This window comes from Capsicum annuum, chromosome 5 (assembly GCF_002878395.1).
Source record: "Capsicum annuum cultivar UCD-10X-F1 chromosome 5, UCD10Xv1.1, whole genome shotgun sequence".
Classification (NCBI taxonomy): domain Eukaryota; kingdom Viridiplantae; phylum Streptophyta; class Magnoliopsida; order Solanales; family Solanaceae; genus Capsicum; species Capsicum annuum.
In genome coordinates, this window is record NC_061115.1 from 159,070,254 (window position 1) to 159,085,362 (window position 15,109).

Consider the following 15,109-nt stretch of genomic DNA (forward strand, 5'->3'; position numbering starts at 1 on the left):
TAAGTGAATTTTCAAAACTAGTATGTGGGTTTATCAATGACTTAAGCCTTTATTTTACCAATTCTTCATCAATGGCAAATTTTAGTTCATCTTTTCGTTTTTCCACATTATTCATTGCTTACATTTTTGGTATGTATGTCTTCACAATTCACTCGCTAATGTACATGTCCCTATAACTCACTTGTCCATATGTCATGCACCACTTTTGGCTCACCTGCTCATATGTTAAAAACCCTCATGTGGCTCACCTGCTCACATGCTAATATGCCCCCCTCTGTGCTTTCTTGATTGAGTGTCAAATGTATTAGGATAAAGTCCCACCGTGTAGTGGTGAAATCTATTCCTTAAATGAGATTTATATATGTGTGTCTCATTTTGTGTCTATCCATGTGGCTATGTTATATGCATTTACATTATCTTCTAGGACAAGACTAGGTTAGATGTAAGCTTACCTATCCATAAGATATTATAATAGAGTAATGGTCCATACTTGTCCGCAGTTTCCAAATGCTTCTAGATGATTATGTTTCATGTATCGTTTATGAGTTTTAGTACTTAAATTATTCAGTATGCCTTATGTACGAGTACATTTCATATATTCTCGCATCCCTTTTTATAATATAGAAGGCGCTACGCTCCCGCTGCAGGTACAATCGTTTAGGGTGATAAGCTGCTTGGCAGACATCTCTTTCAGGCTTTCAGCTAGAGTCAGTGAGCAACAACTCCATTAGGGGTCTTGTATTGTTCATATGATTCACATAAAGGTTCGTTGGGGCCTTGTCGCAACACTTTCACTATACATAAATGTCACTATTCTAAAGTTGAGGTAATAATAGCTCCTACCTTGGCCCAGCCTTAGTAGGTAAGCCAAATTTCACAATTAAGGAAAGATCGATAACAAGAAAATAAACCCATAAATGCGAGACTTCTAAAACGAAGTCAAGCCATAACAAGTAAAAAATAAGAATTCAAATGAAATACTCCTTCCGTTTAAAAAAGAATGACCTACTCTCCTTTTCAGTCCGTTCAAAATGAATGACCCATTTCCTTTTTTGATAATACTTTAATTTCAACTTTACACATGACATGCTTAAGGCCACAAGATTGAAGGGCATTTTGGTACATTTGACACAACTTTAATTTAGGACTACAAGAATCAAAAATCTTTTTTACTTTTTTAAACTCCATGTCAAGTCAAATTAGGTCTTTTTTTTTTAAAAGAAGGGAGTATATAAAATCCCTAAGATATAAGTGTCACAAGTGTAAAGAGCATCTAATACAACTCAGAAAACTGGAATACATAAGTCTGTCTCCAAAAGATAAATAAAGACAACTAGGATAGATGAGGTCCGAAATCTGCCCCGAACTCTGAAGCTCACCAGTACCTCGAAATGTCAACTCTGATAGCAAGAACTCAGCTGTCGTGATTCGTACTTGAACTAGGATCTGTATCGAAAGCACACAATAGGGGCATACTCAGCACGTATCATAAGTCGACTGAGCAAAGCAGAAAACAAAAACAAATACCCCCTCCACTTAAAAAAGAATGACTTAATTTGACTTGGCATAGAGTTTAAGAAAATAAAGACGACTAATCTTGCGTTCTTGAATTAAAGTTATGTCAAATGTATTAAAATACTCTTTAATCTCGTGATCTTTAATATGCCATGCGCAAAGTTAAATTAAAGTATTGTTAAAAAAAGGAAAGGGATCGTTCCTTTTTAAACGGTTTGAATAGGAAAGTAGGTCATATTTTTTTTGAAATGGGGGGAGTAAAAGATACTATGAGCACGTAATCTGCAGATAGAAAAGTTTTCAGACGGTAGCTCAAATCATCTCCACTAACAATTCTACAATATGTAATAAGTCAAGAAAGATAGCTAAACACACAGTATATGTAAGGAAACTATACAATGATAAATACACAAAGAAATACAAATGGTGCAATACAATACAATGCAATGAAATGATGCAACGATGGTGGAACTTTCATATAAACCTTCCAAGCCTCAATGCTTCAAAATAGGATCCATGGGGGATTCATAATCCATATACTTTATCATAATCTCAAATCATTTCTCAATTAATCATACCTGCACATACCTCGGTATAGGCATTTTATAAAGTGTCTTATTTTCTGTCAAAAATCAGTATTTGCTAAATCAACCCTACCTGTATATTCCTCGGTAAGGCCTTTCATAAAACATTTCATTTTTTAAATCAAAAATCAGTATTTCTCAATGGTACCAATCACATGAATATGTATAGATGAAATGAGAATATAATGCTCACAACCAATCAGAATGAATATAATTATCAGTTCAATACAGGTATAAATAAGCTCAGCTTCAACTCAGCATGTCAATAATTCATGTTATCAGTCCTCACTCGGTACCACTAGAGTGATTAGTCATGTAAGACACCAATAATACCATTTTTTTAAAGAAATAAACGCTCATGTAAGGCCTATAACAACAAGTCAATCCACTCGGAAATCACAACAATTATATTCTCCTAAGTCAACAATAATATAAAAATAAGCCCCCACATGGGCACACAATAAAATGATAGTATTGAAATACAAATCCCATGATTAAATTCTCTAACCCATAGCACGCTTTACATGTTCGTTAACTACCCAACTCAGTCTAAAGGAAGTTAAGCCATAACCTACCTTGAGGTGCAGAAATCCAAGCCTGAAACTTTCCATGCAAAGCCTTTCTCTTTTGAATGGTCTCATGATGAGCTAAAATTATCAAAAACATCATATACGTGTCAAAGAGAAGCTAATAATGCCCATATTGACTATATTTAAGATGGATCCAAAACTAGTTTGAAAAAAGGTTTCAAAAATGAAAAAGATAAAATCAAAGTTTGATTTTAAAAACATGTTCTCCATATCAATAGGAATCTATAGCTGAAAAGCCGTTTGAAAATGAGTTGAAACCGATGTTCAAATCAAAGAAAAATTATTTTTAGAATTTACGGTCATAACTCACAAATTCTAGTTTAAAATCAGGGATGTGAAGATGGATTAGTAAAGAAATAATTGGGAATTGGCAAAATAAATTTTAGAAGTTACACAAGCAGTCTATTTATTTATTTTATTTATCTAAATAATTAGAACTTATTGTTGAAGATAAAATGAAGTTAAAGATCGTTTGACCTGCTTCCGACTTCGAAAAGGTCTAATGAAAAATTCTCTTGAAGTTGCTTTCACCCGAGATCTAAAAGTCCAAAAATGAAGAAATAAGGTTTTTGGTTGAGAAAGGAATTAAATTTTGTCCAGACATCAAAATGCCCTTCGCTAAAGTAAATCCTAGGTAGAGAACACGAAGGCCAACCCGACCTGAGTCCCATATTTGTAGTCAGACCTTCATGAATGTGATGAATACGACCCGAACCTCGACTCATAACCCTTCACAAATACGATATAAGCCTTGTGATTGCGATGAATAAAGGAAATCCTCCTTCATGAATATGCCCCCACCATCGTGTTTACGATGAGTAATATTCTCCTTAAATGTATCCAAGGACCTGCGAATCCGAATAAGGTATTATAGTTGTACCAGAAATAGTAGTTTAGCTATTGGGACTTGGAAAAATGGTCTTGATTAGACCTTCGAGATTTGAATAGAACCCTACAAAACTAAACCATACATGCTACTAGGATATTTTTTAGGTTTTGGACTTACTGATAATGTCATATTTTTAAAAGCGATCGTTTACAACAAATTAGCTCCCGCAATTTCTAAAAGCTTAATTTAACTAGTTTACGAAATAAGGATCGAAAGGTAAAATAATATCTTTGGATCCGAATTACCTACACTACTAACCCAAAATCGATGTTTTGTATCTAATGAAACTATCCAGATTGTCTTCTAGCACCTGAAATCTAAAGTATTGACCGAAGTTAAAATAATAGCTTTTAAAGCCTCAAGTAGTCTCAAGCTCTCCCAAATCACTCCCAAACACATTGAGGATTGTGTCAACCCTTATTATATCTTATAAATAGCATGTAACAACTATCAGAAAAGATAAAATGATGAAACTACATAAAAATGAAACTTTCACCATCAAGGTTGTTACAATAAAGGGCTTATCTTCTTAGAGATGGGTTCTTTTGCAGGACTGGAATCAAGTTGTCCCTTTTCTTTCCACTGTCCAGATTTCAATCATTCAGAGATCAACTATGCCTGTAGAGTATATTATCTACAGCCTTATTAAATCACACAGATGCAACAGGTTCTATAACCTATTTCATAACATCAGCACTAGTTTTAGCCTCCTTTTGCTCCACAATTTTAGTAGGTAGTGTGGTTTCAATATCCTCCTCCCTCATCAAAATCAACAAAGTTAACTACCTAATTGAATCCAGTATGTGAACTTTATTCATCTACAGGGTCATTCATTCATCCTCCACCACTAGAGTGGCCATTCATCGATCGCTCTTTTAAAGGATCTACATTATTCATTCCTTCCCCCTTATTACTTGCCTTATAGACTCCTTTTTCACACACAAGTACATTGTCAAATAATTTCTCTATTTTTTCTTGATTAGACTTCCTCAGTCTTATTCCCGTCACTAACTATCTTAGTCTTTTCACTCTTCTCTCCTAGATAGTTAATTATATGATCAATACTTTCTTAATCTATGACTATCAGCATTAGAACTTTAACTGGGGCTACGACAGCTCAATTGGTTGCAAATACGTGGACCCAATAACCTCCAAAATAGAATCAGAAATCGACTTTATAGAATTTTTCCCATGAACATCATAAAGTCGTCCACTCATGTTAAGACTCTCAAATTATTTGAACTCTTCAGACTCATTGAAGTTACATGGTTCATCTACGTGTCTAGATCGAACCTTGATCCTTTAAATTAGAGTGATTATAGGGAGAAATATAATGTGTTAGGATTAATTTAGGGATGAAGAATCATTATTTTGGGTGGGTATGTGGGTTTGAGGTGGTTGATTAGCGGGGTTTATGGTAATTAATGTGGTTTTAAGAATTGGGTCCTGACTGCCATTATGGTTCAGTGTTGGGGATGATAGAGAAAAGTGAGAGAATTTAGAAAGGAGAGAAATAAAGTTAAAGTTAGATAGAGAGAGGGTGAAATTGATTCTATGTTGGCCAGAAATAGATATATGAATAAAATTTAAGGGAGCATCTTAAGGAGTTTAAGTATTCTTATGTAAGGGAAAGAGCAGATGAGATGGTTCTATCATTTGCTAGAGAAGATATGATTGCTTTGGACTTTTGAGTGTTTTTTTTACTTTTCAATTAGAGACTCATTGATTGTATTGGACTATTATGGATAGGACTTGATTTAAGAACTATAGTGTCTGTAAGGGTGGTTCTCTACACACTTGTGGGCTGTCAATCAAGCCTTAGTAAAGATGAGACTAGTATATTGTCTTAATGTTTAATTATCAATATTTCATATTTTTAAAATTTTTATTTATTAATATTCTATTCTTTTTTTCAAGAAAAGGAATTGGGTAAAGCTAGAAAAAGTTATTCAAGGTCACTTACACAAAGAAAAAGGAAAATCCCACTGGTATAGATAATGGGTTGAGCCTTGGGTTGGACTAAGTATTCGATTTATATCTATTTGTCTTAAAAGGGAAAAAGCATCGTTTCAACCTCAAAATATATCCAAAAAGTTAAAGCCACATCTAAATTATACTACTGACTTATTACACATCTAAACTATAAAAAAGTGAAACTATTTACACCCGGCCAGACTACCACCACTTGCATGTGGTATAGTGTTTTACACGCGTTGCCACGTCAGCACCACGTTAGTAAAAAGTATCACTTTTTTATAGTTAAGGTGTGTAATAGGTCACTTATATATAGTTTAGGTGTGGATTTGACTTTTCGACTATAGTTTGGGGTGGAAACGATGCCTTTTTCCTTAATGTTTTTAGCCGTTTACTTTTGTTATTTAATAGGCTGGACGCATCTAAAATAAGTGTAATACATGCGCCTTAGAATGGGGGTTGTGGGAGGTAATAATATCACTTTTATATAGTTAAGGTGTGTAATAGATCACTTATATAATTTAGGTATGACTTAGATTTTTCTTGTATAGTATAGGGTGAAAATAATGTCTTTTCCCTTTGTCTTAACGTTAAATTCTTAAGAAATATATAACCTTTAAATATTATTTTTATATTTTAAATATAGGTTCAATATTTACAATCAATTGAGGAGAATCATTTACTCTACCAATTGATAATTAGAGCGTACTGCGTACCCAGGAGCAAGTAGAGTAGTTCTAGAACGAGAGTATGGGTCGCCCAGTAAGAGGTTTAGTCTAGTTTTCCTAAATAGGCATATCTCAATAAGCGGTCTAGAATTTCAAAGATCTTCCTCGGGGATCCACGTAGTGTATAGATCAATCATATTTGCAATGAAAGAGAAGATAACTCTACTCTCTAGCCAGCTTGCAGCGACATTCGAGAGGGATGATGAGAGAGACTAGTAGATTAAGGACAACTGAGAGAGAGAGGCATAAAGACCATTAATTTATAAGTTTCAAGCTTAGATAGATGCATTAATTACTTATTTCAAGAAGATTCCTCCTGTCCCAGTGATTTTCTTTCACATATCCAACAATATTCTTAACCTCTCATACAATTTGGATGTAATGGGTTATTTTCTACATGTTTGCTCATCTTTATCATTTAGATCTTTTTTATAGTTGTCTTTAAGTCATTTATGAATTTTTGGAACTGACAGTTTGATTATCGGCAGTTCATTTGGTTTTTAGAGCCAATTCTCTATTTTGAAGTTTTTGTTAGTTCATATTGTACTGGGTAAAAATTTAGTCGAACAACCTTGTATGACAATTCTGTCAGTTCCAATAGCTCTGAAACATTGATTTTAGGCTAGGTGGACCCTTAGTCTAGGTCTCGAGGCTCGCAGACTCATTTCAAACAATTGGTCGGAGGTTACGAAAAATAGCACATGGGTGTGGTATCCACTTTTTGTTGAAACGACCTTAGATATAAATTTTGACTACGTCATTGAGTTTGGAGTGAGCGAGACCTTACCTTTTTTTCCAGGTCTGTTCGTACAATTTGCTGCTAATACGAATTTGATAGGGTTACATAGTTTGATTGCGTATATGAGATTCTGAATAAAGTTCGAAGAGTTAGTGTTGACTTGGAAATTTCCAAGTCTCAACTAGTACTGGTGCATCGCTTAAGCACCTATTAGGCTTACTTAAGTGATGGCCTCTTAAGTGATTAGCCAGTCGCTTAAACGACCTGGCATTGCCTAGTAGGTATCACTTAAGTGATGCCTTTGGCGCTTAAGCGATGGTCACTTAAGAGGCAAAAGGTCTCTTAAGCGATAGTGTGCAGATTTATCCAGTGTCGCTAAAGCAATACTTAGTTGCTTAAGTGGCTAGTATCCGCTTAAGCGACACCTGGACACCTGTGAATGCTATGAATACTCCACTTAGCCCAATTTCTCCTATTTTCACCTATTTTCAAAAGTCTAGAACCCTAAAAAGTGTGAAAACTTAGGATAATCAATTGTGGGTGATTTTGGAGCATTTTTGAACTTAAATTACACATTTTATCTTCGAATTTGTGGTAAGTCTCCACCATTTTCATGATTAAATTATTTATCATTTTTTAAAATCCCTAGAACATTGGTGGGTCGGTTGCAGCACCATTAGAGCTCAAAACTCACCCATTCTTATGAGTAAGTATTTCTTGAGTATAGAGGGACATATTTTTCAGTTTTGAAAGTGTGATTCCACAAGCGGATCCCATATGAGATTTTTACATAATTTTGGAACTGAAGCATAATAGTGCAATATTGATATCATTGTTCTTGTTTTGATGAGTAGATTGTGATTTTTATAGCATGGTATCTTGAAGAAGTTTCTCAGAAGGGGAAATTGATAGTTTAGCGAATTCTTTGGGCTTTTTTTCGATGTCCAAGTATGCTAGCTTACCTTCTTCATAGATTGAGCTATTTCATATGCTAGATATGGGATGCGATTTAGGTGTTGGAGGTTTGATTGACATAATTAGTATTATTTAAACAGTTTAACTTAATAAGGAACCATAATTTAGGCGGAATTGATTTAGTTGCTCATATTTTAAGTAGAATTACAATCTTAGGGCTAATTATAGTTTATTTAACATTTATACATGAATTTAAATACCTTAGCCTAGTCTGAGGTAGATTTTTCCTTAGAATGAATTTTAGAGATTCAAAGGCCCCTCTGGTCCACCTTAGGCAAAGACTTGTGTTAGCTTTTGTAGGCTTCTATACACATGTTATACCCTTTGAAATGCCTATTTTGGGACTTTGAGGAGATTAAATACTTAATGATTATGCTAGTTTGGTATTTGAGAATTGGTGCTAATTTTGGAAAAATTTTAGTAGTTTATTGATATTGAGTTTCGATTCAAGTTCGGCAATTGATGATGATATTGATAACATGAGTTTCGGTTCAACTCTAGCAAATGATGATATGAGTTTCGATTTGAGTACAAAATTGAGAGTGACTTGTGATGTGATACAGTATGATGGATTCATGGTTATGGTTTGTTATTTGATAAATTTATGCAAATTCTATTATTTGGTTTCCTTTGATTGCACCCTCTGATCTTATGGGTGACTGCATTGAGTTATTTACTTTTTCGCACTTATTGTCTTATGAGGCCCAGTCTTATCATATCAATTATGCCTTCTTTTATATTATGTCTATTCTGATTATTTATTTACAATGTTAGAGAATATTTCTACTTTTGCCTTTTTACCTTGACTTAGCTTATTTATCTCGAATATTTATCGCATTAATATCATGATTTAGCTTAGTCATCCGATGATGTCTATTGGACACTCATGGTTTTGATACTCATAATACACTTTTGTACCTTTTTGGTGTAGATCTGAGTACTAGTGGCCATTGTTGACGTGACAATTATGCTGAGTTAATTTCGGAGATGGGGTGAGCTCTCAAAGTTGGAGTAGCCCAGTTTTTCTTCTATTATATATGCCTGGTCTTTCATGTTTCGAGATAGATTGTATTTGACTATTTCAGTACTTATGTTCCTTTTCTAGTAGCTCTTGTACTGACATTGCTAGGTTGTGGGATGATTGTTGATGTTTTATCTATCTTTTAGACTATATTGATTGTCTTATTATTATTATAAGTCCTTAATTGTTTATTCTCGGATTTTTGGGCCATTTTCCACCAAATTAGCACATTGATTAGCTTTGAGCTATGGTCTGGCTTACCGACTGGTGAGATAAAGTAGGTGTCATCTTGACTTGTAAATCGGATCGTGACAAATTAGTATCAGAGCCTAGGTTCACCAGTACTGTTGGTATAAGAGCAAGTGTCTAGTAGAGTTTTGCTAATTAGAACGATGGCATCTGTTTCTTATCTTCTGGAGGCTATAAGACATTCTTTGGAGTTCTTCACCTTTTTTGCTTATTTGTGCTAAGAGTATGAGTTGGTTTCTAAATATTTCCTTTGGTTTCACTCTTTCACAGATGGCTAGGGCACATGTTACCGCTACACCAGATGAAGGTCCCAATTCAGATCCTAGGGTTCCTGTTATTGTTTGTGGATGACCCATAGGTCGTGGAAAGCCTAGATATGTATGCTTATCTAGGATCTAGGATAGGGGGCTTTCACCAGACCTTATTCCTGCTCTTGAGCCAAAGGTTTTTCTTCCCCAGCCAGCGGTGGGCCAGAGATAATCCCAGGCTCTATGAGGTTTATTTCTTCTTTAGTGCTCTGTAAGACCCCGCAAAATCCTAAGCTAAACTCAATCTTTTAAAGCTTGTCAAGGGGTCCCAGACTTAGAAAATTTTGCTAAATATTCAGACTTAGTGTTATTTTAGCCTTTGTTAGTTGGCGACTCTATTTCACGATCCTTATGACCTTAAAGTATCGATCTTTAGATTGATTCATGATTAGGAATATCAGTAGGTGTTCCCGAATGAATTTTGGATTTTTGGGACTTCATTTAAACCATGTTTGGGAACCCAAAATAGTGTATCGATGCAATCTCGATGCGCCGCATCGTCTATCGCGTCGATAAATATTTTGAATGTCTCCCAGTGGAAAGTTCTAGTGAACCAATGCGGACTTAACGTGGCACGTCGGCTATTGCGTTGATAGTTCAGTTTTCAGTCATTAAAAAGTCCCATCCTTAGGGGTATTTAGGTCTTTTTTCCACATCCTTCAGCCTCCAAAACACACTCATTCTTTCTCAAACCACTCAAGAATCAAAACCCTAGGAGATCAAATTCAAATTCAAGACACAAGATTTCACCATCATTCTTCAAGAATTTAACAACCAAGGTATGTGAAGTGTTCATTCAAGGGTTCCTTCCATCCTTGGAGTCCAAGAAACTCTTTTAAAATTCAAGTTGATTGAATTCATGATTTGAATTAAAGTGTATTTATGATTATTATCTTAATTGGGTTTCTATTTCATGATTTATTATAAGTTTCATGTGGAATTGATTATCATATGTGTAGTATCATATAAATTCATGTTAAAGACCTTGAGTTGTGAATTCAGAATTGAAGTTATGATGCCTACATGTTTGTTTAGTATCATGTGTATAGTTTGTGTTCCCCAAGTGTTTGACAAATTGCTCATGTGAACAAAAAGAGGGAAAATCATGTCATGCTAGCTTATGTACAAGTTATATCTTACAAGTGTTTGATAAAATGTCTCTATGAATGAGTTATGATCAAGTGCACATGATTATGCTTTACAAGTTTATGCTATGATTTACTTTTCATGCTATCGAGTCCTGGAAGTATTCAATACCTAAAAAATTAGCTGTTTATCTAGAGTTACAGTAGTTATGGAACAACTTTAGTAGTATCACAAACATAGTAGTACTCAGAAATCAGTTGGAGTTCTAGTATAGTAGTCAGTCAGTTAATAGAATTCAATAGTGCTCCATCAATTAACAAAACTCAGTGGACTTAGTTCAGTTTAGTTAGACAATACAATCAGTAACAGCTCAGTCAAGCCTAGTATAGATTAGAAATCAGTTCAGTTATTATTCAGCTGGGAGTAGGATTCAGCACCGGGCGAACCCAGGGGTGGGAACATTCCTGCAGCCTAGGGTTTGACCCTTAGTAGCAGTCCCTGCATTACAGAACTACATAGCCAGCGTAGGTTGAGGTATCTACCTGCCATACTAGGGTTGATATATCTCATACGAGTTTTCCTGCCAACGAAGGTTGACGAAAGAGCTTCCTGTCATAGAGGGTTAACTCACAGTTGTCTTTACCTGTGGCACAGTACTGACACCCTTACAATTGAGGTTACAGGTTGGACCCCAATCTATTCAGAGAAGGGGCATGTCAGTTAGATGATTGCCTCTCACAGTTTTAGTTTCAGATTTAGCTTTACTATAGAACTCAATTTAGTTCTACAGATTCAGAACTGTCAGACACAGTCACCCAACTTAGTATAGAACTCAGTTTAGTCCTACAGAATTAGGACTGTCATAAATAGTCACTCAATTATCAGTAATGCAGTATTAGTAAACTTAGATATTAGTAAATCAGTATTCAGAACTTAGTATCTAGTGTCATTATGACCTCAGTTACATTTTACATATTTCATGCATGTACTCTCATTCAGTTATACTCATGGTATTCAGTCAGTATTGTTCATGCATATGAGCCCATGCATCTCCACCTACCTCACTTAGCATATCAGTATATTCAAAGTACTGATGAATACTTTTCTTTTGCGCTCTGATGTCTTATATTATGGGTTCAGGCGTACGGGCTCCCAATCGTACTTAGCAGCCTGATCCATCAGCAATAGACTAGTGGTGAGTCCTCATTTTTTGAGGAAAGATTTATTATATAGTATTTTTGTACTCAGTTTATTTCTGTAGTCGGAGTTAGTTAGGGACTTGTCCCATCAACTCTTTTTTCAGATAGTAGAGGCTTTTCAGACTAAAGTATTTTTAGACAGATGTTCAGTTTTAGTATTTATTTCAAATTTGAACCTTATGGCAGATATCCACCTAATTTTTGCATAATTATAGTATTACTATTCAGTTATTACAGCAGGTACCAGTCATAGGTTAACTTGTGGTCCTTCAGGATTATGTGCATTGTGTAGTATCTGGGGTACAGACTCGGGGTGTTACAAACTTGGTATCAGAGCCTATGGTTCAAAAGAATCCTAGAAAGTCTGAAAGCTGTATCTAGTAGAGTCTTGTACATGGGTGTGTATAACGCCACACTTATGGACAAAAGACTATTAGATGTTTTAGGAAAAGTTTCTCTTCTTTTATTATTCATGTCGTGCGTGTGAGCATGAGCTCCATTTAAACTATCAGTCTAATTCATTCATTCCTTCTGTCTACAGAATATTCCTCCTAGAAAAGTTAATGGAAGAAGGAATGAAAATCAGCCAGAACCTCCGCCCGTTCAGGCAGATCCCCTGAATGAGCATGTCTTCTATGCAAAATTCATAGCTGCCTTTACAGCCTTAGCTTATTCAGTAGTTGTTCAGAGAAATCAGTTGGCTATTATCCTATCTAGGCTTATGATTCCAGCTCCGCAAAGTCAGGAGCAGAGACATAAGAAGGGAGGGATAAAGAATAAGAGGTCCAGAATGCCAAGACCAAAGAGTGGCCAAACAAATCCTCTCTGCCAGACATGTGGCAAAAACCATCATGGTGCCTGCAGGGTTGGCAGTGATGTATGTTTAGGATGTGAAAAGCCAGGCCATAGGGTTAGAGATTGTCCTCAAACAGGTTCTCAGAGTCAGTATAATCGTCCTCCTGCTCAGTCCGGTCACCCAAATCAGCATGGTGGCACTAAAGTGGGCAAAGCCTAAATGGACTCTACATACTTTAGTCCCTACAGGATCAGAAAAGTTCTCCTGATGTGGTCACTGGTACGTTACAAGTTTACCACTTCCATGTTTATGCTTTGCTAGATCCAGGAGCTTCTTTGTCGTTTGTAAATCCTTATACAACTGTTGACTTCAAAGTCAGTCTCAAAATTCTAGCAGAGCCTTTCTCAGTCTCTACCCTAGTGGGTAAATCTATCATAGCTCGGTGGGTATACAGGAATTGTCCGGTTATGGTGTCTTAGAAAGTCACTTCAGCATACTTATAAGAATTAGAGATGACTGATTTTGATGTCATTCTCGGCATGGATTAGCTTCATTCATGTTATGCTTCAGTTGACTGATGAAACAAAATAGTCCAATTTTAGTTTCCGAATGAGCCCGTTCTAGAGTGGAGGGGTAGTACTTCAGCACTTAGGGGTCAGCTTTTCTCTTACCTTCGGGTGAGAAAAATGATATCTAAGGGATGTGTCTATCATCTTGTGCGAGTCAAAGACTCTAGTTCAAAAACCCCTAATATTAAATCAATGTCAGTAGTATATGAATTCCTTGATGTATTTCTCGAAGATTTTTTTTGGAGTTCCTCTCAAAAGGGAAATCGACTTCAGAATAGACCTTCTTCCAAATACTCTGCCTATATCTATTCTGTCATACAGAATGGTACCTTCAAAACTCATAGAACTAAAAAACAGTTGAAGGATCTCCTAGATAAGGGATTCATCAGACCCAGTGTATCTCCGTAGGGTGCAACAGTCCTATTCGTGCGTAAGAAATACGGTTCTCTCAGAATGTATATAGATTACTATCAACTGAACAAAGTCACAGTCAAGAACAAGTATCCACCTCCCAGAATCAATGACCTATTTGACCAACTTTAAGGTGCCAGTTGCTTTTCTAAGATAGACCTCAGATCAGGTTATCATCAGCTCAGAGTCAGAGAATGTGACATTCTAAAAATAGCTTTTAGAACTCGGTAGGGTCACTTTAAATTCCTAGTTATGTCATTTGGTCTTACAAATGCCCCAGCAGTTTTCATGGACTTAATGAATCACATGTTCAAGTAGTACTTGGTCATGTTCGTTATAGTCTTCATCGATGACACTCTTGTCTATTCCCATAGCGGGAGTGATCACACAAATCATCTTAGAATCATACTTCAGACCCTCAAAACCTGTTAGTTATCATGATATCGATTCATGTCTTACATGTCAGATCTATGATCATATCTTATATATGTACACATTATCAAAAACCATACATGTTTACAGTTCGTAGTATAAGGAGTTCTAGTTTAATAAGTGTTGTAAATCGTGTTCTATGAATACAAATACTCCAGACTCAGGTCATGTAGCTCATGACTTATGTACTCATGTAATGCCTTACAGTATGTTCAGTTCCCATGACTCATGCTACACTCCTAATGATCTGCTACATTTAGATCATGTCGTGTATATCCTTTATTAGATCTCTTGGTAAATCCATGATATTGATATTTCATTCCTTAGGCCTCAGTTAAGTATCAAGTTTGGTATAGTATTCATTCATGCTTCAGGTTCTCATATTTTAACCCTTCAGTGAACTCTCCCTATGAAATGGTGTAGTGATGAGCTATTAGTTAGATGGGGAAGAGTAAATATTTTATGTTAAGGAAAGATCTTTGCATACTCATTTTACATAAGGCTATAGTTATGAATGTAGGCTTGAATGTTAGATTAGCGTACAAGTAGATGACTAGAAAGAAGATGTATTTAGTGGATAAAGAGAGGGAAATTAGAATCTTTCATAAGATTAGAAGTTTAGGGAATACAGAGTGTGAGTACTTATTCTGGTCCTTGATTTATGTCAGTTTCCATCACGTAGTTATTAGAGCTCAGTTGCAATCTCAGTTCAGCATCAATTCAGAACTCATTTACAATCTCAGTTCAGCATCAATTCAAAACTCAGTCCAATCTCAAGTTTACTTGACCATAGCATACAGTTATCAGTTATTCAGTTATCCATATTTCAGAATCATGTTATATGCTTGGTCTAGTATTCTCAGATAATATAGTTTACACATATTCATGCCCAGTATCTCATATTGATTAGTCAGTCCTTACCTCACATGTATAATACTCTACAATTTTAGTCCAGTTATTCATACTAAGTACAATTCAATCTTACATGCACTGTTTTCAGCTATCAGTCATTCTGTTAATCAGATAAGATAGTATGTTCACGCG